General features: G+C 45.4%; 1 long non-coding RNA gene across 1 annotated transcript in view; it reads right to left on the bottom strand.

Moving 5' to 3' along the window:
* LOC104862905 overlaps nucleotides 1-27,684 on the bottom strand; it is a 30,839-nt gene extending 3,155 nt beyond the window's left edge. Inside the window, exons 1-2 of the long non-coding RNA XR_002025391.1 lie at nucleotides 27,535-27,684; nucleotides 20,878-20,963 (exon numbers count right to left, since the gene is read on the bottom strand). This is a non-coding gene — a long non-coding RNA (uncharacterized LOC104862905). The remainder of the gene's footprint in view (nucleotides 1-20,877; nucleotides 20,964-27,534) is intronic.
* Nucleotides 27,685-27,980: the final 296 nt, after the last annotated feature.

A 27,980-nucleotide genomic window follows, 5' to 3' on the forward strand; every position in this document is an offset into this window, starting at 1 on the left:
AAAAAAAAAAAAAAAAAAAAAGGAACTAGCATTCTAAAAGACAGTTGGACACATAACAATCCTTATAGAGACATCACTCAATTCTGTGCCTTACAAAACCAACCTAACATAACAGTATTGTTATCATGTCAGATTTCACAGGAGAAAGTTGGAAATGCCAGCGATGTGGGCCAAGTTATTCAGGGATTAATTTGATGCACGACTTGATCCATCAACAAACTGCAGTGAAACTCTAAGAACCCCTGACAAGAGGTAGAAATGTAACCTTTGGAATGCTCGCTTGGGCAGCACATATACTAAATGTAACCTTTGGTGACCCTGCTTTCTTAGGAGTCCAGCGATCCCGGGAACATGAAATCCAGAAAAACCAAAGGATTGCACAGATGAACCAAAGGCAAAATGAGGAGTGACACTACCTAACAATGGTTGGTGTTTAGACTTTTTCCCAGAGTTAGTCTGCGCCTCTAGTGAAATTTCAGCCTGAGTATCAGTCTACTTTACAGAGCACAGAATGAACGCATAAACTCCTCTGTGGGACAGGGTTTTTCTTTTGGATTTATGTGGTATCACAGAAGGTCAAAAGCTTCACAGTCACTTAAGAATCTAAGTGCACCTATGTAACGGACCGGTTTTCATACCCGTTTCAAGATCTTACAAGAGAGGTAAGAAAAGTTTAATCCACTTGCAAAAAAAAAGTTACATAAACTTTCTGTGGTCAAGGAAATGAAATGACTTGCTGCTAAACCCAGACTTCTGCTATGCATAAAGTAGATACCAAATCTGCCATCTTCCTGGGGAGCCCAGCGTCCGTGCTCACAACCTCCAGGTTGTGAGACTGGGTCCTGTTTGCTTAAACACACAAAAGCCAACAGGGAAGTGTTTCCCCGAGAGAAAAGTTTCCTCTAGTTTTCAAATAATCATTTCTCCCAGGCATTTTAAAACAACTGGAAATTTACCAGAAGACCCTTGGCTTAGTAACTGCACTGGGCAAAAATGAACACAAATCGTGTTTTTCTCAATTTAATTTAAATTTAAATGTCTTTTAAATTTTAGTACCATTGTCTTACTCTTGCCTGCTACAGTCAACAGGCCAAAGATTCCATATGGTTGTTACATGTCATATATTAAACTATAATAACCCCCCACAACTGGTGACTACAGAAACCATTCAGAGCTATTATTTTTCTAGATTTTCCTACTCACAGTTTTACCACTGGCCATTTGAGTTTTACCATTTGAGTTACAGGTATCAGTGCTCACAATCTTGCTATTACAATGATCACATGTAAACAGTTGATTATGGTTCTAGTTTTATCACACACGTTCACATTTTCTATGCCCAATAAGAGTTAGAGTACAAAGACTATGGACTCCCAAGAACTACTTATTCCTTGGTTTCTCCAGAAGCAGGACTAGTCCCTCTCGAGCTGCCCTGTTCTAAAACACAGACAGAGGCAGTCTTCAGAGGCAGAAAGTTTGAAAGTTTTTTCATGAAACCAGAGCCACCATTCAGCAAAACCTCCCGATGGAATGAGTCACCCTGCAAAGCACAAGGTAACCTTGCCACCTAGATACCAGTCACCTGGCGCCAAGCTCCTTGCTAGAGGAGCTAATGTCCGATTTGGTCCGTGGTAAACCCTGAAGCTCAGGGAAATTCCATCCCATCCCCGGGACACTTCTGTCCCTCTTATAAAACCAAAAACAACATTTGCCTGCTCATGACAATTCTCCCGGCACCCAGAGTCATACAGCCACCGATAAAGAGAATTTGAAAGGAATTCCTTCTGTTTCTTTCCCTCCCACCGCCCCTGCTCCGACAGCAGAAAAGAGCCCAAATTGTATGTAATCTGTAATTTTAAATATTAAAGAATACTGAAGCGCGAAACAAGTACCTCCCAGACACCTGGTTCTCTCTTCCCGGCTCGCTCTCCTCCCACGCTCTGGCAACGGAATGCCCTTCAGAACCATGGCTCAGTGCTTTGGGTAAATGTTTTACGAGACACTAAACAGCCTGTGTCCCACCCTGAGAGCAAACACCATTGAGAGAATACAACATAATGGTCACAAAGATATCGTGCGATGTGCAATAATGTCAATGAACAAGCAGGCTCCATTTCCCCACTTTCCATTAAAGAGAGAAAAAAGAAAAAGGACCCCAAGTGTGCAGGGAGGGAGAGTGTGAGAGGGGTGGGGAGAGCTACTACGGGGAAGGACTTCTAGAAATAAGCCCCGGTACGAGGGACTTTCTGTTGTTTGGTTTTGAAGGTGGCATTGTGATAAGCTCGTTGTTCTAATCCCGAGCAAGTCCTGGCTTGCCGGGCTGAAAGGTGTGTAAGGCAAGAGTTAACAAAGGGGGAGCGTCCACAGGGCACCAGCACACAGTAACGAGAGACCTTCCCACATATAGCGTTTCTACTCGGCAAAGAAAATGCAACTTGAAAAAGACTTTCCCAAACCGTCTTCCACGACAGCCAAATCTACACCTCGTTTTCCACACCCCCTCTGAGTTGCTCTCAGTTAAAAAGCAACTCTGCTGCAAACCAGAAGTCTTGCATTCCATTCAAGTTAACAATTACACCTGGAGGATCACAGAAACCTCTAGCACCCAGTGATCAACATGCCCAGAATGTCAGGAGCCTCCTGGAACCGGCGGGGTTAAGTAGATAAGGAGGGCGAAACGGGGCTCACCTGTCTACCTGCTCCTGCCAATACCACCTCGGAGCTAGCTCGGGTCCCATGCCCCCGTGGGGTGGGCAACACACCTACCTGCCTCCCCAGCTCCTGGTGGGGCCGTCTGAGAAAGTTGTTATTCAGCCCTGTGAGCCCTGCTCACCAAAGGAGACCAAGGACTGCTAGAGAAGGAGCAAGAGTTTGCTTTGGCTTCGGAATCACACACACAGGTTAGGCAAATAGGAAAGGCCCTGCTCTTGTCCCCACCCCCACCTCAGTCCCCGAGAACACTCACAATTATGTATTTCAGATGTGTAAGATGTCTGGTCGGGTTGAAAGGAAACTGAAGGAAGAACTGAGACCACAGTTTTTCTACGCTCCAGCTGTGTGACCTTAAGCAAGTGCCTTGACCTCTCTGAGGCTGTTTCCCTCAGTTATGAAATTTAAACAATAAAGAGCCCTGGAAGGTATCTTAAAGAACTGACAGCTGTCCAACCGGGAGCACAGCCGTCCTCCAAAGCAGGGTTGGAAGAATTTTTGCCATTGTGTCCCCACCTTCCCTACCTTTTAGGTAGGGGTCTCATCTTATTTTCAGTTTCCTCAGGTTACAGAAGCTCGGGTAGGTTAGTTCTGGGACTGAAGGCAATTGACTGGACTCCTGGGTCAGACTGACCAATCTGTTTGGGGTGGGTACCGCCAATGGCCGCTTATCTGCCCTTATCTCCCTGCTCAGGGGCATGCGACAGGGCTGGGCAGCCCCGGGCTGTCCTCTGCGAGGCTTGCACAACTGCTCTCCTCCTCTGCCCTCTAGCACGGTTAGCCAACTCCCGGCCTCTCCCTTCTTGCTGCTCTCCCCTCCTTCCCCGCCTGGCTTCCCGGAGAGACGTGAGGGGACCGTGGTCCGTAGCTGGAGTCTGCCGTGTGCTGGGGTACAGGCTCGATGGTCACCCAGGCTCCACGGAGAAAGGAACGGTGGGTGGGTCCTCGCTGGGGCGGAGGCTGGGCCTTCCTGCCGGCCACCACTCCCAACACCGCCTCGCCCCGGGGCCTCCTCCACGCCTCAGGGACACACACTGCCCTGGACTGTCCTCCTCACCCCAGTCCTTGCTCTCCCGGGCCGCTCAGCCTTTGGCTCTCAGTGTTAGGGTCTGTCCTTGCTGCCCTTCCAGGGCAACCCAAGAAGGGCGTTCCAAAGTGACACCTCCTGTGCTCGCCTCTTGGGGGCGCGCGTCCTCCCAGCCTCTCATGTGGACGCCTGGGCTCTCGGTGGGCTCCAGCCTCTCTGGGAACTTAGCCGGATGCTGATGGATAAATGCGAAGACCTGATACCTGAATGGAAAGCAAGGCCCCAGCGGAGTGTGGAGGCCCACGCCAGTAATCCCAGTACTCAGGAAGCTAATGCAATACGATCCTAGTGAGTTCGAGGCCAGCCTGAACGCTGTGAGACCCTGTCACATTGTTCTCAAAATATCAACACTTCTCTCTTTTTTTTGGTTTGTTTGTTTGTTTTTGTGAAACAGGATCTGTTATGCAGTCCAAGCTGGCCTTGAACTCACTATGTACCCCAGGCTGACCTCAAACTTGCAGTTATTCCACTGAGATTCCACCTCACCCCACAAAGAATGGCTCCTATCAAGAAATCAACCAGTAACAAATGCTGCAGGGACTGTGGAGAAAAGAGAACATTTCTCCACTGTTGGTGGGAGTGTAGACTGCTGCAACCACTGTGGAAATCAGTGTGGAGATTTCTCAAGAAACTAAAGCTAGAGCTTCCATTTGACTCAGTATATCGCTTCTTGGCAACTTCCCAAAAGGATTAAAAGCATCATACCACAACGACATATGCACATCCATGTTTACAGCAGCACAGTTTCTAATAGATAAATCTTGGAAACAGCCCAAATGTCCACCAACAGATGAGTGGATAAAGAATATGTGGGGGGTTTTATACAATGGAGCACTACTCTGCCATAGAGAAGGAGCTTCCGACAATTACAGCTAAATGGATGGACCTTGAGACCATACTCTTAAGTGAAATAAATCAGACACACGGGTTTAAATGCCTACCGTGTGAGAAACTGAAAGTGGAAATAAGGACTGAGATGTACAATGGATGTTGGGAAATGGGAAGAAAGTGTTCAAATGGGAAGGGAACGAGGGAGGAGGGAGGGAGAAGTGAAGGAAGGACCAAGAAAAAAAGTGAAAATAGAAGGAAAAATGGAAATAAAGCTTCTGTACATAGGGAGGGGAGTGGGCTTGAGGGGGAAAATGGGATATAATAAAAATAAAACTTATTTTAAAGACTGGCCATTATCCTCCTGCCTCCGCCTCCTGAATACTGAGATTACTAACGTGTGCCACAATACCTGGCTCTAAGTTTTTATTTTGATACAAAGTCTCGGGGTTCTGCTAATTTAGTAAATTGTTCGGGTTAGGCTTGAATTTGCTATACTCTTGCATCAACCTCCTAAAGTACTGAAATTAGCAGGCCTGCACCACCATGCCTGACTTTTTTTTTTTTCATTTTAAAAAACTGAAGAAAAATGCATTATAAAGACAAGCTATCAACTGAGCTAGCCAGTAAACCACACCAAAAAACAAAACAAAACAAACAAGCACTGCTCATTATGTGTGCACAATGGCCATGAGCTTGACAGAAGAGGTCTTACTCATGTGGTTGCATCAGACAAGGTCAGCAGACAGAATCCAGGCGGGTCTCCCTGGAGCTCGCATTCACCGTCCAAGTCACACTTGTGTCCCAGGGACGGCACGGCCTGCTCACTTCAGGACAGGTCTGCCTCTACGTGGCGGTCCGCCTGCCCTTATCTTGTGCCGGTCCGTATTGGAGCCCATGGGGCCCTGTTCACCCTGTTCACCCCTCCCCACCTCTTTGCCCTCTGACTTCTCCAAGCCCTACACCCACCTCCGTTCAGTCCAGTCAGTCTACTGACCAACGCTGTCCTGAGGCCTCGTCTGACCACAAAACCCAGCCTAGCAGTGTGGGTTCCTGCACTTCTGCTAACCCTTTCTGGATCACTTTTTTTCCCTGTGGTTAAAAATTTGATAGGCTGTTTTTAAAAAATTGTGTAGGCTGTGTTGAAAAAAACTGTGGAGGCCAGGGATTTAGCTCAGTGGTGCCGCTGTCTGCCTTGCAAGTGCAAGGACCCAAGTTCGATCCCCGGTTCCCCCCAAAAAAAGAAACTGGGTTTTTTTCTTCTTTCTTTTTAGCATGTTTGCTGCTGTTGTTTCGTATCCTTTTCGAGGACTCCCTGTGTTCTATTCAGTACTTAGGATGATGCTACTGGATTCACTGCTATCTCATGCTGCTCACAGACTAAAATCACGTGTCCTCGAGAAAGTACTTCGCCCCGGAACTTTCAACTACAGAGTTTTGGTGGGGCAAAATAAGAACCTCAGGAGATTGCTGCCCTGTCCTGCAGGCCTATTTTAGAGCATGCGTCTGCTTTAGGGGCTGCTTCTACCCTGGGTATCTGTGAAGCCAGCATATATTTTGCCTGCAGAATGGTTTCAGATTCTGCAAAGAGTTTTGAGCTCCCAGCACACATGGAAAGAGAAAGGGAGAAAGGATTCGTGGAGATTTACTCTGGAGTGTCTAGATATCCCAGAAGTCTCCAAAGGCCTGGGGACTCCCATAGGTCACTCAAACCCCTCATGTCTATGGGGAGGCTTTGAAGAGCCAGGAGGGTGAGCTCAGAAACAGCTCCCCACCCAGCCAGGCCTTAATGCAGACCAGAAGGAAGATTCCAGAAGCCTTTGATGATCTCCCAAGTTGCCCAGACAAAGAGAGGCTGGAACAGGCAGGGGAGCACGTGAGGAATCTACACTACCCAGAGCTGTCTTTCTCTCCCTGGGAACATTAGCTCCTAGACCAGCAGTTCTGTACAGTCCCTGCAACCCTAGGATGTCACCAAGACTCCCATTCACTACACTGACATTTGTGTTAGTGGCAAGAAGGGCACGGTGCATAAAAATCTGCTGCCACTGTAAAAGGCAGACATGAAACTGGACTCATAATCATGACATTTTCCCCACCCCGCATTCTGAGGTGTTTTGCTTTTACTTCGTTTTTAAAAACCCAGTTTCCTTAGGAACATATGTCATAGCCAGGCATGGTGGTATATACCTGCAATCCCAACATTTGAGAGGCCGAGGCAGGAGAGAGTTGCAAAGTCAGGGCCAGCCTGGGCAACCTAGCAAGAACATATCACAAAATGAAAAGTAAAAAGGACCAGGGAAGTAGCTCAGTGTGAAGGCCCTGGGTTCTCTTCCCAGTATCACATAAATAAATAAATAAGAAATAAATAAATGAATGAATGAGCTGGAAATGCAAATTAGTGGTAGGCCACTTGATTAGTGTGCTAAAAGCCCGAGTTCAATTCCCAGTAATGGAAAACAAACAACCAAAAAAGAACACGCCCCAATAAACAGTGTTTTGATAAAGCATTAAAATATTAATTTTATAAATCTCAACTCTAAAGTATATCAAAAGTACAATAAAGCTCTATTGTGTACCCAATTATGATGGGTACATAGCCAGGAGAAACTGTATGACTAAGCTGATGGTGAACTAGCCACTTTGGTCCTGGAATGTCATTTGTACCTGAAAGGACTAACCACAGTTATTTAGTCTTGGGTATTTGATAGATATTTTCTATTTTAAAAATGCCAGGTATGGTAGTACATCCTGTAATCCTAGCACTCTGGGAGGCTGAGGCAAAAAGATCACAAGTTCAAGGCCAGCCTGGGTAACTTAGCAAGACCCTGACTCAAAATTTTAAAAAAGGGAAGATCTGGGAATGTAGCTTAATGAGAAAGTTCTGGATTCAACCCCCAGTAGCAGAAGGAAGAAAGGAAGGGAGAGGAGGAAGGAGGCCTGTCACTTCAAAGAGCACAACTGACAGTATTTATTTCCAATGATGAAGTAGCTTTCAAGTAGAATGAAAATTTGGGGAACGTGCATTTATCACCATGAGCTGGCAAACTTGCCAATACTCAAAGACATCTCTTATCAGGTGTGACAGTAATAAATTTTAATATTGTCTTATATAATGAAATATGTCAGTACTTAGATCTTTCAGCCAGGCGTGCTAGTGTACACCTGTAAACCTAGAACTTGGGAGGCCGAGGCAGGAGGATTGCCATGAGTTCAAGGCCAGCCTGTACTACATAGCAAGACCTTGTCTCAAAAAAAAAAAAAAAACACACACACACAACAATGAAACAACTATTGTTAAAAGAACTAATAAACATTTTAATTAATCTCTAAAGCAGTAAATATCAATGAAAACAACCCACACAAACAGAAGCAGGATTGATTCCTCAATAATTTGAAGACCATAAAGACAGGGTTGCCACATTTAGCAAATAAAGGTGATATGTTGGTATAGTATTTCTGTGCAGCATTTAGGATATACTTATTTTTATTGTAAAATTTATATCTTATTGGATATCCTGAATTTTATCTGCTTCAGATGTCCAGAGTGTCAAAAAGTTGAGAAACACTGTACTAAGTCATGCCCTTTGTACGTGTGCAGAAAATACTAATACAAACATTTATTGGGCATCCCTTGTATTAAAAAAAAAATCTATGTGGCAAGTACTATTGTAATCCCTATTTCCTCATACAAATGAGAAACAAAGGGAGCTAATTGTTAGTGGAAGGGAAGATTGGAACCTAACCACTCAGATTCCAAAAAACCTCAGCTTAAAACTATTAGGCTTTTTGTTTCTTATTGGTACTGGGAATTGAACTCTGGACCTTGTACTTGCAAGGCAGGCATGGTGCCACTGAGCTATATCCCTGGTTCTATATCTATTAGATTTATACTACAATCTGAATAACGAAGATTCCCAGAGATGGTTGGCTTTTCCACATATACAAGGTATGTTAAAATATGCTGAATGTACTTAAATAATTATTATAGTAAAAGACACATTGCTATTAACCCTCCTCAAAATACTATTGCTCACTTTGAACACATTTGCCCCACCATTCTTGACACTTTTTGAAGCAGTTGATACTTTACATTTACAGCAATTTCTGCCTAATAAAAACATTACAGTGTGGGCTGGGGATTTAGCTCAGTGGTTCTGGTTTTGCCGCCTGCCTCGAAAGTGCAAGTTCTATCCCCAGTAAACAACAACAACAACAACAAAACATTACAGTGTTCCCTTATCCACCTTTTTCATCAGATATGGCACCCTGCCACTTCTGATTCTTCTCCAAAGTCAAAATGACCATAAAAGGTAAACAGTTTGTTTTTTGAGGGACAGGGCCTCACTGTGTAGTTCAGGCTGGCCTTGAACTTGCTGGATTCTCCTGCTTCAGTCTCCCAAGTGCTGGGACTACAGGCATGAGCCACCATGCCCAGCAAGGTAAACAATTTTAATCCATTCGGGACATCAAGGCAACCACAACAGCACAACTGAAGACACCAATGAAAGTGCTTCCCGAACTACAGAAAGTGGCAAGAATGACGGAACATGTGTGTTTGAAGTGAGGGAGAGTACTAGGGGCTGGGGGTATGGCACTGTGTCTATCCCTATAATAAGGTTTTAAAATTTTTAAACATTCAGCATATTGTTGCACATTGCATGTGCATCTCGAATTTTAGTGATTGCATTTTTGTTGCTCATCTCTGGGTCTCACAGCTGTGCATTCTGCCATGAGTGCAGGAGAAAGGCTGTAAGTGCCAGGTGTCAGGGAAGCACATCTGGACCTGGAGCGGGCAAGGCCTCCTGGGCAGGACAATGGCATCGCTCTGGGCTGGGGATCCCACTGCACACCACAGAGCACAGACACTGCGTGGCACCATGAATTGGGAGCCCCTGGGGACCTAACGCTGAGCTAGACTCATCCTTGAGAGTGGCTTGGGAATTTCGCCAAATGATTCTGTACCAACTGAAGCAAATACTATTTTTCGCAAGGTCATGACCCAGGCCACTGGGTATATTTAATGAACTTGGGCTCCACTGCCAACAAACGAGGGAAAGTTAGTCTATGAGCCAGAGTGGAAGCAAGGGTATGCTCTCCCCTATCCTGGGTAACCTGCAAATACCAAAATTGAATGTGCTTGCATAGAGGCAGGAGCTTCTTCCAGTTATCAACTTCTATAACGTAAGGCAGATGGGGAGAAGCACTTGGGAGGGATACTCCTTTCTCACAATGGGAGGGTTTCAGGGAAGACTACTTTGAGTATTTTTCTGTTTGTTGTAAATGTGAGTCCTTATTGGACTTGAGGCACACTGGATTACATAACAGCAGTTGTGTACATAGAAGCCAAGGGCTTCGGATATTAGTCTAGGGGAGGGAACAGGACAAGAGAAGCAAAAAGGCCAGATCACAGGGGAAAGATGCCAACTCGGGAAGGTTAGATAATTAAGGGGAAGTGTATTTTGGAAGCCAAGACTTGGTGCCAGCCTCAAGTACAGGCTTAGAAAGAGGGCTAGCGAAGCCCACGGGAAGACACCTGGCCAATGGCATCGGGAAGAAAAGTAAGAAACCATGACCTTTACACGTGTCCAGGACCCATGGCAGTGCCGCCACCGAGTGCAGATACTGGGCAGCCTGACCGTGGTTCACCTCCCCAGCTCAGAACCTTTATTTGCCCATGTAAGCCAGATCCCACAGTGCCGACAGGCCTAGCAGTAAGAGGAAAAAGGAGAACAAGCTGAGATACAAGCACAGCTCCCTCCTTAGATAGTCTTGGACCACCAGAATCTTCACGGCTTTCCCCTTCAAAGAGCCTTCCGAGTTTATTTTGTCTCATTATGGCCCTGGGATTCAAACCTAATGCCTCACACAGAATAGGCAAGTGTTCAACCACTGAGCTACAGCCCCAGCACTGCTTATGTTTGTTTTTTGTTTTCTCGAGACAGGGTCTCACTGTGTTGCCCAGACTGGTCTCAAATTCATAGGCTCAAGTGATCCTCCTGCCTCTGCCTCCCAAGTGCCGGGATTACAAGGCGTGTACCACCATGCCCAGCTCAGTTGCATAGTTTTCTTCCTCCTTTATCCCCCAACTTACTAAACATGCAAAAAGAGAAACCTCTTAGCCAGCAGGACACACAAAGCCAGCAGGCCCCAGCTCAATGGCAAAGGTAGGCAGCCCCGGCTGGCATTAAATCTCAGGTAGATGTTACAGGAGAGGATGACTGCCTAAGCCCCCACCAGACATGCCCCAGATCTGCACACTAGACACCGGGCATCACTGCATCTTTGCTACAGTTCTCTTCAAAGAAAAGTGGGGGGATGGGGAGCAACTCAGTGGTAGAGTTCTTGCCTACATAGCATGCATAAGACCCTGGGTTCAAGAAATCCACTGCACATGTAGCAGATGGTTAAACCTTGAAATGGTGGTCCCACTAGGGAAATTAGACAAAAGGTCTCAAAATAAGCCAGGAAAGTTGAGGGTTTAAAGCACTGGGAGAGCATTTGCTTAACATGTGTGAGGCATGTGTCAAGCACTGCAGATAGTAAAAATGCTGGGTGTGGGGGTACACACTTCTAATTTCTCTGGGAGGCTGAGGCAGGAGGGTCACCAGTTTGAGCCCAGCCTTGGCAACGTAACTACTTAGTAAGATTCTGTCTCTAACCCTAACCTTAGCCCTAAAAAATAAAAAAAGAAGGTCTGAGGATGTAGTTTCAGTGAGAAGGCCCTGGGTTCAATCCCCAGTACCATAAAAAAGAAAATAAAATGTAAACTAAACTAGAATATTTTTTAATCTCCTTGTTTTTACTGAGCATGTATATGCTTGCATTTTATTTAAAAGTAAATGTTGCGGGGTTGGGGATTTAGCTCAGCGCTGCCACTCTGCCTGCCTTGCAAGCACAAGGTCCTGAGTTCGATCCCTGGTACCAGAAAAAAAGTCAATGTTCCATATATAACAAAAAAAAAAAACCTGGAAACATCCTTCAATATAGCTTAGTGTACAACTGTTTACACTTAAGGAAAATAGGATCTGCTGGAGTTAAAGGAAATATTTCAAGTCTCACACTAATTGGCAGAAGACTCGGGGCCAGAAACTTAGTTTTCTGAATTCCAAATTAATTTTTACTTTATAGTAGACTTCCATTTTAGTACTAAAAATTTAACTCAACAATACTTATAAAATATTTCTGACTCTTGCCCATAAAATCTTTTAGTCTTACCGCAAAAAAGGCACACACACAACAAATATGTCCTATCCTATGTCGTTAGGTACATATGTCTAAAACAAGGCTGTGTAATAAAACTTTGTCTCTAGCCAGTGGAAAGGCTCTGTTATCCTTGTTGTTCAATACATGGCCTTTTTTTTTTTATTTTGAGATGGGTCTCGATATGTGGTCCAGGCTGGCCTTAAACTTATAATCCTCCTGCCTCAGCCTCCTGAGTGTTGGGATTATGGCATGCACCACAATGCCTGGCAATACAGCCATCATACCTGGAAATATGCGTCTCCTGAGCCCTTGAAATGTGGGCCACTCAACTAAGGAATTAGACATTTTAATAATATTTAATTTTGGCTAATCTAGCTACTGGCTACCCTATCAGATATCCCAGGTTTTAAAATATATTTACAGTGGCACACACCTAATCCTAGCACTTGGGAGGCTGAGGCAAGAGGACTGCAAGTTCAAGGCCATCCTGGGATACAGAACAAGAACTTGTCGCTTGAGGGGGGGAATGGGATAAAATAAAATAAAATAAAATAAAATTTAATAAAAATAAAGACGACCACAAAAAAAAATTTGTTTCAAATACACACGCACACACACACTCACAATGTAGATCTGGGTGGAAGATACGTGGTTTATATCCTGCAGCTTCTCCTCATGTGCCTATGGGAGAAGTATTACTGACCACAGAACTCATTCCTTCTCGAGTCCCTATGCCGCCATTTTCCCCTGCCTGGACCAGATGTATGAGATGAAAACTATTTGTCATCCCTGATAAAGGTGACGTGGGCGAGCTGGCAGAGGATTTATGTGAGCGGAGTTCCTAAGGGTGACATTTAGACAAGTGAAGAGGAAAGGACGGGGTGGTCTGCAGAGAGAAGGGTATAAGCTGGGGAGGTAAACCCTGCCTCTGCTGACCCCGTGAAGAGAGGACTGCGCAGGGTGCTGGGGGGTAAGGGGACAGGTAGGGGTGGGTCTACCTTAGAGTCTGGGCTTTTGAAAGGAGCCCAGGAGGTATAAGCAGGATAAAGACAGGAGAAAAATGCATTTGCAAAAGGCAACTTTGACATCCGGCCACAGACTAGGCTGGATAATGGACACAAACAGTCAGAACTTGTGGAGGTTTTTGCTTCTCTTTAAGATTACTCGTTTCCGAAAGTATATACAAGTCACAGAGAAACACACATGAAAAACATCAAAACCAGATGCCTACCACTCAAACCCAACCACTGTGGACACCTTTACGCGCTTCCTTCTGGTTCCCGCACCCCTCTCCCATGGCTACTGTAATAATTTGGGTATAAAATTATGACTTGGAATAGAACAGGAAAGAGATAGTGTTAAAAAAGAGGAAATGCCACAAAAGAAATTTTGAAGTGTGGCAGTGGGGCAAAGAGGAAAGAAAGGTCACTAGCATCAAGAGATCAGAGTTTGGATATTCCCTTAGATGTCAGCCTTGGCTTCTTCACTTTTTTTTTTTTTTTTTTTTTTTTAAGTTTTGGGCTTTTGAGACAAGGTCTTGGAATGCAGTTCAGGCTGGCCTTGAATGCACAACTATACCAGGGCCTCAGCCTCCCGAGTGCTGAGATCACAGGTCTGCGACACCCCACCTGGCTGGCTTCCTCATTTTAGAATTAAGGTACCATCTCTCTCAGCCTCTTAACCTCTAATCCGTGATTAGGGGCCAGATGGGACTTTGGAGACACCCTGGCATTGCCACCAAGACCTAAAATGGAAGTAAAATGTATGTATTCATCCACCATGTGCATTTTAAATGAACATCACGTATAGGTACCAGTGCTCAACACAAGACAAAAACAGTCCCTTCACATTGGGCTGCATCAATAGCAGGTAGCCCCACGAAGCCTATGGATTTGAGGTAGAAAGTGACTACAGTACGCTCTGAGCAATGTTGTAAGAAGAACCTTTTGCTGGGTTCGTGGGACTCGGCGTGGGGAGTGTAAACAGTGGTCAGTTTTCAGACAGGATTCCACTAAGTCAAGTAACATCTTCCTCCCGGGAGTCAAGAAGTTTTCAAAGCCAAATCCATCTCCGCACATCATGGAAAGAACAAAATCAAAACCACCTGCTAGAAAATACAAAGTGGGCCTTCAGGTAGGAAAGCGCAACACACGGCCATTTGCCAGGCTGATGAGCAAATGTCTAAAGCAGCAGCTGCCCACACAGATGTACTCAATCGCAGAGTTTAAAAAAAATATATCAAGGGCTGGGGATTTAGCTCAGCGGTTCGGTGGCCTGCTTCGCAAGTGCAAGGACCCGAGTTCAATCCCCAGTACCAACAACAACAACAAAATCAGTCCCTGGGCTCCCCTCAGAGAAATTAAATCAGAGGCTTAAGGAATGGCACTCATACATTGGTATTTTTTACAAGTCTGCAAAATTATTGAAATCTGAGGCAGAAGATGCCCCCTTATAATGGCGGGGGGCAGCAATGGCCTCTTTCTGTCCAGCCTGCGTCCTGGTGAAGAGTGCCGCTTAGTTCTCCAGTGAAGAGAGAGCGGTGGGCCAAGCTAGAACCCACTTGGTCTGCTCTATAATTTACATATTAAATTGTTTACAGTTTCTGTTTCACAGTGTATGTTCTGCTGTTTTCAATAAAATCTTTCATCGATTCCATTGAACTGACTTAAAGAACTCCTAGCTACTGTGACCAGGATGTCTAGACTGCATCTCTTTCCTGGGCCCTCCAAGGAGCTGGTACTTAAGAAGCACAGACCTCTAACTGCCCCAGGTACACTCGGAGGTTTGGGTGTAACCCTGGGGCTCATAGGCTGAAGCTTAATCTCCAAAGTCATTTGTTCCTGCTCCTTAGAGTCAGGGCCTTCGGGAGGTAACCAAAATTAGATGAAATAGAGGGTGGGGCCATCATAACATTCATGGCTTTGTGAAAGGAGGAAGCAAGGCCCGGGCCAGCCCCCACAGCCTGCTGTCCCCGACAGCACAGAGGTGATCCCCACTTACCAATCAGGAGCTGGCACCGCTGGTTGACTTCTGGCCTCCAGAACACTAAGAAGCGAACCTCTTCCTTTTATAAGGAACCTTGACTCAGGTACTCAGAGCAACAGAAAATGACTAAGATAACGTGTGTGCCAGTTCTACCATGCATCAATTGTAGCCTTGGACAAGTTGTATTCAAACTGTATTTGCAAAATAAGAACCCTAACGCCTATCTTTAAGCATCACTGTAGAGCTAAAAGAAAGCTAGCCATGTGTAGCCAGCCAAAGCAGCCCGTGCTTATATCCCAACTGCTTGGGAGCTGATGAAGGGGGAATCACAAGCTCAAGCCCAGCCTAGGCAACTTAACCAGACCCTCAAAATGAAAAATAAAAAGGGCCGGGGATGTAGCTCCACAACAGAGCATCCCTGACTTAATTCCCAGCACTGCCAGAAAGAAAGAAAACCAAGTAAAAAAGAAAATACAAATAAATAATTTGATGCCTGGCACATAGCACTAAGTCAACATCAGGTCTAGCTAGTTCTGCCATCACCTCCAGGGTTCCTTCTGACTCTGATACTTGATGACCCCAAAGTCACTGGAGACAGATCACACAGTGGAAACACAGCCAGGTGTCGATCCGGAGGCCCTGCTGTGCTCAGCACACTGTGGCCTCTCCACTCACTTCATTCTCTGCTAAGCTGTCCCTCCTACTACGCTGATCTGGATCCTAGTTTCAAAAGGACCTCACTGAGTTTGCAGACACAGAATTTTTGTTATTCTTGATGAAAATTTATTAGTATCCAATACCAGCACAGACCCCGGAAGCACGGCTGAAGTAAACACGAGACATTCCATTCGCTTGCCCTGGGTGTAGCAGCTGTGGACTCATCTGGGAGAGACCCGTTTTAATCAACATCAGCCTTGGATGAGACCCGGACTCAGCATAACTCTGATGCCAGACAATGACTAGCTGGAAATCTACATTCTTGGAAACTTCAGTGCTGACATTTCTGTGTTACTCAGGAAATCTGCCACGGATTTCAGCCTCAGAACCTTGGGACTTTTCCCCTGGCTTTTCAGGGTGTTAAATATCCTCCTACGAAGTCTGAAGCCACCACTGATCTGTTATTCTGCCAAAAGACACATACATTTGGTTGATGCTCACAGCTTTCTTTTTCCTTGTGCCAGATGGGAATAAACCTCTTCCTTATAGGAAGACAGACCTCCTTTGTAGGCAAGCATCCAGTCCCTGCCTTGTTATTGGGTGAATAGAGGATTATATCCACCTTTCCACATTTCCCATTTTGAAAATCGATTATCTTGTTTGGTGTATTAGCTATTTTTGCACTGCTGGGACAAAATATCAGACACCCACAACTTAAAGGAGGACAGATTTATTTTGGCTCACACTTTTCAGAGGATTCAGCCTACGGTTGGCTGGCTCAGAGGCAGAAATAGAAAGGTGGAAGGGGCTGGGCATGGTGGCACACACCTGTAATCCCAGCACTCAGGAGGATAAGGCAGGAGGATCGCTGTGAGTTCGAGACCAGCCTGGGCTACATAGTGAGTTCCAGGTCAGTCTCAACTACATAGTGACACCCTGTCTCAAAAAAACCAAAAAGAACAAACAAATGAAAGGCCGAAGGGCCTGGCAGAGGAAATTTGCTTAACTAATGGCAGTCACAAGCAGAGATGCAAGGGAGGAGCCCAGACAAGAACACGTTTTTCAGCCGCACCCCACAACCTACCCCTTCTTACCAGGCCCCACCTCTCAAACACATTTTAGATCTAAACCATAGCTTTTGGCAGAAATTGAGTTATCAAAGTACAGGTAGCTAAAGGGACTGTTGGATCTGTGAGACTTTTGCCTATATGAAAAAACAAAACGATTTTAAAAGGGGAAATCATCCAGTTTGGGATTAGGCTTGAACCCTCTTCTTTTACATCCTACTTAACCCAGATTTCCAAACATCAGTTGAGATCCAGAAAACTGAGCTTGGCGTCATCCTAGTTATTCCAGGAATGTCTTGCTGTGCAGTCATTGGGTGACCGTATCCACTACCATGGGCCACTGTGAGCTGGGCCCAGTTAGTCTGATACCAATTCATGGAAAGCTCTCAGTTTATATTAACATGGTGATTACACATTTATAAACTGCAAAGAACTTGAAGCCTATTTTTGCCTAAATTTTCAATACCAATAATGGGCCACATACCTGCAGTAACACTGATGTTAAACTGATTCAGGGATCAGATAAAAGAAAAGGAGAGGAAAAGAGGGAGAAACATGATTCTCCAAACAAGAGAAACATGGATTTACTAGATAAATATATGAGAAAAGGGATTCATTAACTCCTACTGCCTTTTAAAATACCATTAAATACATGCTTTTTATTTGTTTGCTTGTTTGAGGCGGGGTCTCATAATGTAATCCAGGCTAGCCTTAAATGTGTGAACTTCCTGCTTCGGCCTCCCAAATGCTGGGATTACAGGTGTGTGACACCATGACCAACTAAATATGTGAGTTGCTTTCTAATTCAGTCCTCTGGCCGGGTCCTGGCAATCAGATCCAAAGTCTTCCACACAGTAGACCAGCTGTATGGCACTAAGGCTCCATCCCTTCTAATTCACTTTTGGGGGTGGGGCTAATACTCCTTATTAATTAAATGCTTACCTTTTCATTCTCAAAATATGCTGGGCAAGGATCATATGTGAATAGTCTTTGTACCCCCCCATGTACCTGACATGGTATCTTTCATAGGGTGGTCTTAGGTAGTAGTAGGTTTATTCATTTGAATCCAAGTTGAATTTGGGGGTCTCTCTCTCTCTCTCCTTTTATTGTATAAAGTAAATAGTGACAAACAATGTGATAGGAAAATATCTCTTCCATTTTCAGAAGTTGCTTTTGGAACATGCCTTCTGCAACTGTCATGTGGAGCCCAGGGTCATTTGGGGACAGGTCCCTGTAGCTGACCAAACAAAAGGCAATTTCAACTCAGTTGTTTGACCTTTGGCAGTATTCATTCTCCTAGTTTTCTTCATGTGGGCCACAGGAGTTGTGCAACTCTGAAGAGCTTGCCCTAAGTCTGCCTGCTGGGTGTGAGGAGTATGGGCGGGGGTGAAACCCAGGGCCTCCCACATGCCGGGCAAGGGCTCTGCACTGAGCTACATCCAAGTCCTCTTCATTTTAATTCTGAGACAGGGCCTCACTAAGTTGAATGGGCTGGCCTCAAACCTAAGATACCTCAGCTCCCAGTAGCGGGGATTGCTGGGTGTGCCACCGCCCAGCCAGGTCTGCCTTCTCGAAATGAAATGGTGGAGCAGTGACTTCTCAAAAGGTGTGGCTGCTTCTCTATGGGCTTTTAGGGAAATCTGTTTCTGAGAGTTCTGTGATTTCACTAGCAGAACTATATATAATTCAGGAAGATGAAGAGCCGCGTACCAAAGGACAACCTTGAGCAGTCCCCCTTTTCAAAGGGATCTTACATTTTCAATTTGTAGATAAACAATAACCATATCTGAATTGATTAACTGACTTGGGATGGAAATCTAGACTATGATCAGTGAAGAGAGTCAGGACTCAAAATGTTTTGCTATTTTATTCAAAATTCCCATGAGGAACTCTATAGCATCCCAACACACCTTTCCTAGGGATCTCCTCCACCTTCCCACTTCTGATGTCCTTATGTCCAAAAGTACACATACTTCCTGTGGCTTGACAAAAATGCATGCTAGCTTTTTTCAACTACATGCTTGCAGTGCATCTTGATGCACTCCTTGTACATAACACATCTTCATTCCATTTTCAGCCCCTTCTCCTCCCTCCATCTTTCATTCCCCTCTCATTTGAGAAAGATCTATCTCCTTACTTCCTATTTCTTTTATTTTTAAGAAGAACGGCCAATGGGGTCAGAAGAAATTCACAATAAAAGCTCAGATTTCCTTGTATCACTTATGACTGGTGAGTCTGCTTCTGTATGGTGATTGCTAATCAGCCTTATCCCAGACCGGGGCAAACATTTCAAAAAGAAAAAAAAAAAAAAAAAGGTTATGGACCTGTTAAAAAAGATCTACCTAGGTCTGCTTGCTCACTCTCATAGACCTCTTAGAAAATGACCATGTCCTAGGCATTGAGGTGCCCACCTGTAATCCCAGCACTTGGGAGGCTGACGCAGAAGGATCACCACAAGTTCGAGGCCAGCCTGGACTACATAGTGAGTTCAAGCCCAGCCTGAACTACACAGCAAGACCTTGTCTCAAAAACCTCAAAAATAGAACAAGAACAACAACAAAATCAGACAAACAAAGATGGCCATCTCAAATTCATGATGACTCAGAAACCAGAAAGCTTGAGAATGCCATAGTGAAATCAGGGTCCCTCTCCACGTGTGTGCACTACACACATAAATTTCTGAGTCTGTCAATTCACTTACTGGTTGAAGTGCTCCAGCTTATGGGTGTTGAGTGTTTTTGTTTTTGTTAATTGGGATTTTGTTGTTGTCGTTGTTGTTGTTGTTGTTGTTTGGTTGGTTTTTTTGGTGCTGAGGAAAGAACCCAAGGTCTCACACTATTCATTTTTATTTTGAGACAGGACTTGCTAAATTGTTAAGTTGCCCAGGTTGGCATGGAACTTATGATCCTCCTGCCTCAGCCTCCCAAGTAGCTAAGATTACAGGTGTGAGACACTGTGCTCAGCTCCATTTTGGTTTTTTTTTTTTCAATCCAGCCTTTGGGCAGGGAAACCACATACTGCCTGGACCAGTGATCATCTTTCCCTGACTTATCAAGGAGGGAAAGAACAGGAAAGTGGACTGCTGAGCATCCCCTGGAGAGAAGCTGATCACCTTCCTGTGGGAGGCAGGTGGAGCAAATTATAAGAATATAGATTTGAGGAGAATACAAAGGATTCACAGGAAAACCAGACCTGGCATCCAGCTCTAGGAAATGATGTTGACAGATAAGGAAAGTTTTCTCTCTGAGCTGCAAAGACATCTGGTCATCAGTTTAAAAAAGCACTCTCTTTAAGGAGTTTCCAGCTGGGTGTATGGTGTCTGCCTATAATCCCAGAACTCAGGAGGCTGAGGCAGGAGGATGGCAGTGAGTTCAAGGCCAGACTGAACTATATAGTGAGATCCTATCTCAAAAAATCAAAAAGCTTATTTTGGAAAAAAAACAAAGAATGTCTGGTGCAAGCCAGATGTGGTGGTGCATGCCTGCAATCCCAGCACTCAGGAGGCTGAGACGGGAGGATTGCTGTGAGTTCAAGACCAGCCTGGGCTACATAGTGAGTTCCAGGTCAGTCTCAACTACATAGTGAGACCCTGTCTCAAAAAAAACCAAAACAAAAAAAAGTCTGGTTCAGCTCAGAGATGTCTCACCTAGGGGGCGCTCTGGTATCTCACACTGGAAGCTCTTAGTGCCCACACCCGTGGTCCCTAGTGTCCCAGCCTGCCCATCACAAGACCATCATGTAGTGTCACCCAAAACAGTAGCTTTTCTTTCAACATTAGAAACCTAAATGCTGTTTTTAGTAAGTGCAGTTCTATCGGTTTACTCTTTTTCAAAGTTCATTTTCTACCTTTAAAAGCTCAACCTCCCTTATCCCACTTTCCCCCAAAAAGAGAAAGCCCAGGTACTCTGTGACAAACAGCAGGCAGGGAACATTGAGGAATTCCCAGTGAAAGCTGAGCGCCACTGAGCTTACATCTGCATGAGCTACACCCCAATTCCAGGCATGTTAATGTGTGTGCGTGGCGGGGATGAGTGGGTGTGCACTGCAGAGTCAGTGCCACTCAAAACACTACCAAAAGAGCTCACCAAGAAATATTTCCAAGGAAATTAGCATTAAAAGAGTTTTAAACAAGATCATTCCAAAAGAGGGCTCACTCTTTTTGACTGTGGAAGTCCCTTGGGGACATATGTGCTTCCAGACGGGGCAGTTTGGCCTCATGGTAAACTAAGCAAATGCAGGAAGGGTGGGGCTTGGCATTTGGGTGCCACCTGCTATCCTCCCCCAGCCCGGGATGATGCTCCCTCCAGCACTGGCGAAGATGAGGCCGCCTCCACTTACCAAACCTCCTCAGTGAGCCGAGGGAGTGCTGTGCTCTGCTGGGTGACCAGACGCAAGGTGTTCTTCTAGCTCCTCTGTTCCTTGAGCTGCCAAACAGAAGAGGACACTACTGAACCAAAGCCCAGAAAGAGGAGCTGTCTGTTAATGACCCCGGGGGGGGGAGGGGAGGGATGAGACAAACGTGGTATTTTGCTATTACTGCATCTCTGTGTGTGTGCAGAAGTGCAAGGAAAGCCATATAACCGGGCACTGTAGGAAATTCCCACGGGCTCGTATACACGTGGAGAAAAGAGGACACATCCTTTTGCCAGTTTGCAAGGATTCTCAGGTTCATATTAGCTCAGCGGCATTCAAGGAAAAAAGAAATCTTACTTGGACAATGAAGAAGAATGGAAGAGGAAGCTCAGGTGTTTGATCAGCTGCTAAAACTCAGCTCTGCTACTTGAGCTGAGTGATACTGGACATTTGACTCAACTTCTCTGAGCCTCCTTTCTCATCTAACACAGGCCTGGAATTACCCACCTATTAGACAAATATGAAGCCCTTGGGGCCGGTGCAGAGGAAATGCTTAGCAAAGAGCAGCTATGAGTATTATATTCACATAGAATTCTTTCTGCAGGAGCTGGGGATGTAGCTCAGTAGTAGGGTGCTTGCCCAGCATGCACGAGGCATTATAAAAAACAACAGAGAGAATTCTTTCTGTAGAGACACACTGAATTCTGGTCTTTCAGGGTACACAAAAAATGTTCAAAATTAGTTTAACATGTTCCCTCACCTGTAGGAACCCTTTACAGGTGGACTTTCTGCCCATAAAAAACTAATATTCCCTAACGATTTAGCTTCATATTTAAGTAAACCTATTTGACTGGTTAGGTTCTATATAGCATATTTCATTATAATGCTATTCTACCAAGAAGGGTTCTTATTCCTACTCCACAAAGAAAGGCCACAACCTAAAACTCAGGTAAGATACATTGAGCCACGTGAACTCCTGTTGCAAAGTTCTCCCCAGAACAATGGCCAAATTAACTAAGGCCAGGCTTCTGATTAACATACCATGCCTGCAGGAACTTTGGCCCACAGAAACTTGGCATCTGACACATTTCTCTGAGTCCAACCTTGTGCACAAGTGCCCGTTTCAAGGGTAATAAAGGGCCTTGCTGTTTGCTTACAGTCCACAGAGCTGGTGCCATGTCATTACACAGCTTTTACCTCTCCCATCCACCAAACCTTAGAAAGGAAGTCTGCAGTCCACGTGTCTGCTTTTGAGGAGAACAGAATGAAAGAGTATGTATTTCCAGCCTAAAAAGCGCCACAGTCCTACCTGGAGTTCTGAAGCATTAGTTTCTCAAGAAACACAAATATGGTCCCAAGATCAAAGAGATGAGAAAAGAGATCAGGTGTTTGAGCAGGTGCATATTATGACCATCCAGTTTCAGCCTCAGAGAACACACTGCTCTCTCTGATGGTTCTGGGCTTCCCTTTATTGACATGTTATAAAACTGGAATCAGACACAAGGAAGAAACCACAGAACTTGAGAGCCCTTGTCCCTGCCTATTATGGGATACTCAGTGTCCTCACCCAGTCAGTCATATGCGAACATCCTAATCCTGTCTCCAAATGTGTTTGGAAAGAAGGTCTTTCTTTAATAAATTTTATTTTATCCCACCCCGCCATGAACAAACTTGTAGTTTCCATTTCTTTCCTTCTATTTTCCTTTTTTCCCCCATCCCTTCCTTTCTCTCTCCCTCCTCCCTTGTTCCCTTCCCATTTGAACACTTTCTTCCCATTTCCCAACATCCATTGTACATCTCAGTCCTTATTTCCACTTTTAGTTTCTCACACCAGAGAAACAATGTGGTATTTAAACATGTGTGTCCAATTTCTTTCACTTAAGAGCATGTAGATCAAGGTCTTTAAAGAGATGACGAAGACTACATTAGATCACTGCCCGGACCCCAGTGTAACATGGCAGGTGTCCTTCTCAGAAAGAGGTTCGGACGCAGACTGAAGGACAGCCGTGTGCAGACACAATGAAGAGATGGCCTCGACCAGCCTAGGGGAGAGGCCTCAGGAGAAGTCAAACCCTCTGACACCACCACAGATAGAAAATAAACTTGTGTTGTTGAAGCCACCCATGCAAAATATGGCCATGGCTTGATGGTGTTGATGCACAATCCCCTCAGTTTGCAGTCCCTGGGCTGAGCCAGTACAATCTGACACTCAAAAACAAGCACCGCTCATGCTCGCGGTAAATATACTAGTTGAACACATACTGCCCTGGGAACAACAGCAATGGATAAAATGGATTTGTTTTCTGCATTCATGATTCTCAAGGCCTGGGTGAAGAGTCCAGGCAATGAGCTAGGCTAGAAATACCAAACTGAAAAGACAAACTCAACAGGATATGGTGGTACCTGCAATCCTCACACCCTTGGATGATGAGGACAAGAGGATAACTTTGAGCCTGTGCCAGGCAATTGAGCAAGACCCTGTCTCAAAAATTAAAAGCTGTGGGGCATGGTGCTGCATGCTTGTAATCCCAGCACTGGGGAGGCAGAGGCAAGAGGATCGCCTGGGCTACATAGTAAGTTCAAGGCCAGCCTGCACTACAAAGCAAGACCCTACCTCAAAAGAAAAAAGTAAAAGTAAAAAAACAAAAAGACAAAGCCACTGCCCTCCAAGAGGGTGCAGATTGAGGGACACAGAGTCAGAAGCATGTCATTGTAAAGCACAGTGACACTGGCTATAAAGTGCCAGAAAGAGAGCAGAGTGGGAAGGAGATGATCCCACGTCTGCCTGGCTAAAAAGGAAGAGGATGAGCCTAGACCTGGAGGACGAGCAAGTCTGCCCCACAGACTGGCATGAAGGGTGAGGACAGGATATTTTCCAGACAGGAAGGACAGCCAGTCCCTGGGTACAGGGACAGCAAGAGCATGGCACCTTGCAAGGATGACATTGGGTTGGGCCCAGCCAGACTGGAGGTGGGCGGGGGAGGGCAGCAGGACCTGTCCCTGGGATAAGCACAAGCCAGGAGTCCACGTCCGGGTGCGCAGGGAACCACTGGGGAATTTTAACCAGGAAGGCAGTGCTCCCGGAACTGCACACTAGCGAGAGCACTCGGACTGCAGTGCAGTGAAGGCTGCAGGCAAGACCACCTGTGGGCGGCAGCCACAGAAACAGACCCAGAATGCTTCAGCCACAACCATGGTGACAGGCCCGAGGGGCAGTATTCACAGACAGCCCTTGGCTTGTTAGCCTGGGAGTGATTTGATCAATGAGAAAATGCATTTCTCAAGAAACTTAATTCTACTTTCACATCAGAAAACTAACTTCACTTCTTTTCCATATTAATATTATATGTGACCGCATCTCAGTTTCCTCATATTTTCCTCAATTTATAAAGCTGGTTAATAACAGCATGTTCCTCCCAGAGTAACTTGAGTTAACTAACACTAACACTTAAGTCTAATAAATGTTAATTAAAGTAGAAATAAATAGTAAAGAACAAATGAGAAATTAATGATTGTCTAATTAAAGGCAGTTCTCCTCAGTGAATATGAGCCAGAATCAAACAGCAAATACAGCCACAAAAGGTAAAAACCTATAGAATCATCTGGGGAGGAAGCTGGGTTTGATCGCGGTCTCCCCAGACCTCTGACAAAGCTGCCTACAAAGTGGTCAAGCTGTCTTATTGGTACGTGTATTTCAGGAGGACTTGGAGGGAGTCGGACTGCGTGCAAGCACGAGAACTTTCCAGAGAGATGGAAATCGCTAACTTTTGCTTGGGGCAAGGATTCTATATCATAAGTAATTATTCACAGTCATCATTAAAAATGTGTGAAATTTACTATATGCAAATTATACATCAATAAAGATGGAAGGGAGGAAAAGGGGGCTCAAGGGGTAACAGAACTGGGCATGGTGGTACAATCCCAGCACTTTGTGAGGCTGAGGCAGGAGAGCCGACAGTATGAGTCCCGCTTGGGCAATTTAACAACTTGGGAGCACTGTCTCAAAAAAAAATTTTTTTTTATGGATAGATAGATAGATAGATAGATAGATAGATAGATAGATAGATTGCTGGGACTATCCCTCTGTGTGTAATGCCCTAGGTTCAATCCCCCATATTACTAAAAAAGGAGGGAAGTATTTATATTCCTAAGAGAAGAGGTAAATGTTTGAATGAGAGAACTTGCCTTAAAAACATTCAATTTCCAAACTCCTTCCCCTTGAAGTGGCTAAAGCTTGTTAGGAATACAAAAAAGCCTTTTTTATGTGAGAAACATTTTTGAAGTTATCTGAAGGCTTCCCCCTTGGGTCCTCGGTCCGCAGGACAGCACTCTTTCACCCGGGACTTGCCACACAAGCTGCCTTCTTGTGGCTTTGATACATCTCTATTTCCTGAGAGGAGTGGGGACAGTTAGGGAGCTGCATGGATACAGCGGAGAGAGCAAAAGCCCGCCCAGGGGCTGAGAAGCAGGCCGGCCGGCCACTCTGCAGGGCGCAGGTGCCCCATGGGCTGGGCCCTTCAGGAAAGGGGCCTGGAGGCTGGAAAGGGCCAAAGCCCACTTAATGTCCATGTAAACTGCTGCTTCGCGCGCGGTGTGTGTGTGTGTGTGTGTGTGGGCGCGCGCGCTTTAGGGCCTGCCTCCCTGTGCAGTGAGTCAGAAGCAAGCAGACATCTCACAGGTCAGGGCCAACAAAGTGGAACTGCACCTTCTGATTCTGCCTCTGAATATTGCTGAATATGACTCGCCATTCCCAGGAATCCTGTACCAAGAAAGAAAATGAAAACCCAAACAGCACCCAATGCTGCCTTTAAAATGAACATTGGCATGCAAGACCCAGGTGTCTTACAAGACACTTAGCCTTAGTGAAGGAGCAGAGGGAAGGTAGAAGTAGAGAACAAAGAAGAGGATCAAAAAGCATCTTTTCAAAAGACGCACTGAAAGAAGCAAAAGATGACATCAGCAGCTCTTTAGAAGGCAGTCCGTCTTCACAGAAGATCTTTTTAAGTCAAATGGAGAATCCCTGAGAGTTGTTAGAAGATAAGGCTATTCCCCCGCAGAGGCTATATTTCCCCTGCTGAGACAGGAAAATGCACCTAGTCCACTAGTGCACTAGAATGGGTCTGGACTAAAGCAATTTACACACAGATTAGACTAACTCCTCTGTGTCCGGCTTCCCTCCACTCCTTAAACGTGCTAAATCCATACTCTAAAAGACTGGCCTTTCCTTTTCTATGCAAACACGTCACTTCTTGTAACCATCTGACAGCTTCTCCTCACACTTAGAATAAAATCGGAAACCTTTCCACAAGAGCAGCTTGAGTTTTTCCTTTCTGCTCCCTGCCCTGCCTGCCTCCAAAGGCCTCGGGCCTCCACACCGACTGCCTCCTGCTCCACCGAGGGCAGCTCCTGGCCAGCTCCTTTGGCCTCCGTGCCTTAGCTCACTGCCTGGGGGCTGCCTTCCCAGTTCTCTCCCACACTGGATCCCCAGCTCTGCTCAAATGCCACCGGCTCCAAGTTTTCCCTGACTGCTCTGACTGACTGACCAAAACTGAGGATTGAGCCCAGGCCGCGTGAACTGCATCCCTAGCCCACCTGCCCTTTCTTTTTCTTTCTTTCTTTCTCTTTCTTTCTTTCTTTCTTTCTTTCTTTCTTTCTTTCTTTCTTTCTTTCTTTCTTTCTTTCTTTCTTTCTTTCTTTCTTTCTTTCCTTCTCTTTCTTTCTTTCTCTTTCTTCCTTTCTTTCTTTCCTTCCTCTCTCTCTCTCTCTCTCTCCTCTCTCTCTTGGTGAGACACAGTCATGGTAAATTACCTAGGTTGGTCTTTCCTGCCTCAGCCTTCTGAATGGCCCCTTGGTTACTGGTGTGCAGTGCCATGTCCAGCCCCTTACCTGTACCCTTAGGCCCCCAACTCTGCACTCTTTCTCCTCTTCCCTACTTTCATTTTTTTGTCTTTATACTTACTTCATGGAATTGCATCATACATTCATTTTCATCCCATTTTAGTATCTGGTCCAGAGAAATGTGAGCTCCATGCAGCAAAGGGGCTTTCTCTTTCTCACTAAGGGGCTCACTGCTCCTAAAGCAGGGCTGTCTGTCGCTAACCACTTTTGTTTTGTTTTTTGAGACAGGATCTCCCATGTATTCTAGGCTGGCCTTGAACTCACTGCAACCCTCCTGCCTCAGCCTGCTGAGCACTGGGATTACAGGCGTGCACCACTAGGCCCGGCTAATCTTCACTATTTGAGAAATGAAATACTCCCATTTGGAGAGATAATGAATGAGCCCTTAACTAAACCTGTCTGAACGGCTCTCAGCATCAGTGAGTCTTCCTTATTCCAATAAAAGTCCATGTCCTTTATTTGAATCACAGAGCGTCAGGCATTGACCACCCCTGCTATATGTAATTCTTTGAAACCACAGGCTTGGAAGTGACCTTAGTCAGAACCTTTTGTTCTGAAGCCGAGTGCAGGGTGTAGAGAGGTTCACAGGTGACTCCCGGGTGACACCACACCTGCGGACCTCAGCCAGCCTGAGATCACTTAGGTGCACAGAAACTCACCCATCTCTAAGCCAGCACCCTACAAAGAATGAGTCCAGCAGAAGCCCACTCAGGAAGGTTTCCCCATCCCACACCAAGCACTCACCCAACCAGATCTACTTCCTCTTGCTGTCCTCCCAGTGCTAACTTCTGGTTACCGCAGTCATGTGCCGTTATTTCCTGTTCTCTTCCAGAGTGCAGTTTGACCAAGAACAACCGTACATCTGGGGCTGGTTTGGTTCTAACACAGAGCCCAACCTGGAAAAACCGAAGGCAATGTGGGCTACATAAAGAAAACATGAAAACCAGAACAAAAGCTGCGGATTGGGCACCAGTGTCTCGAATGTAATTTGAGGCAGGAGACCCATATTGCTCCCGTTTGCATTTTTGCAGCACCAAGCACTGTGCCTGGCACAAGTCCAGGCCTGTTTGCTGGGAGAGAGAAGAGCAGAAAATGGCACTTTAGATTCATTATGAAGTCTACAGTGGCTTTGAACAAGTAAGCTTACTTTATAGGAGCTCACACTCGCTCGGCACTTTCTTTTCTCAGAC

Source organism: Fukomys damarensis, unplaced genomic scaffold, assembly GCF_012274545.1.
Source record: "Fukomys damarensis isolate Sample0158 unplaced genomic scaffold, DMR_v1.0_HiC HiC_scaffold_35, whole genome shotgun sequence".
Taxonomy (NCBI): domain Eukaryota; kingdom Metazoa; phylum Chordata; class Mammalia; order Rodentia; family Bathyergidae; genus Fukomys; species Fukomys damarensis.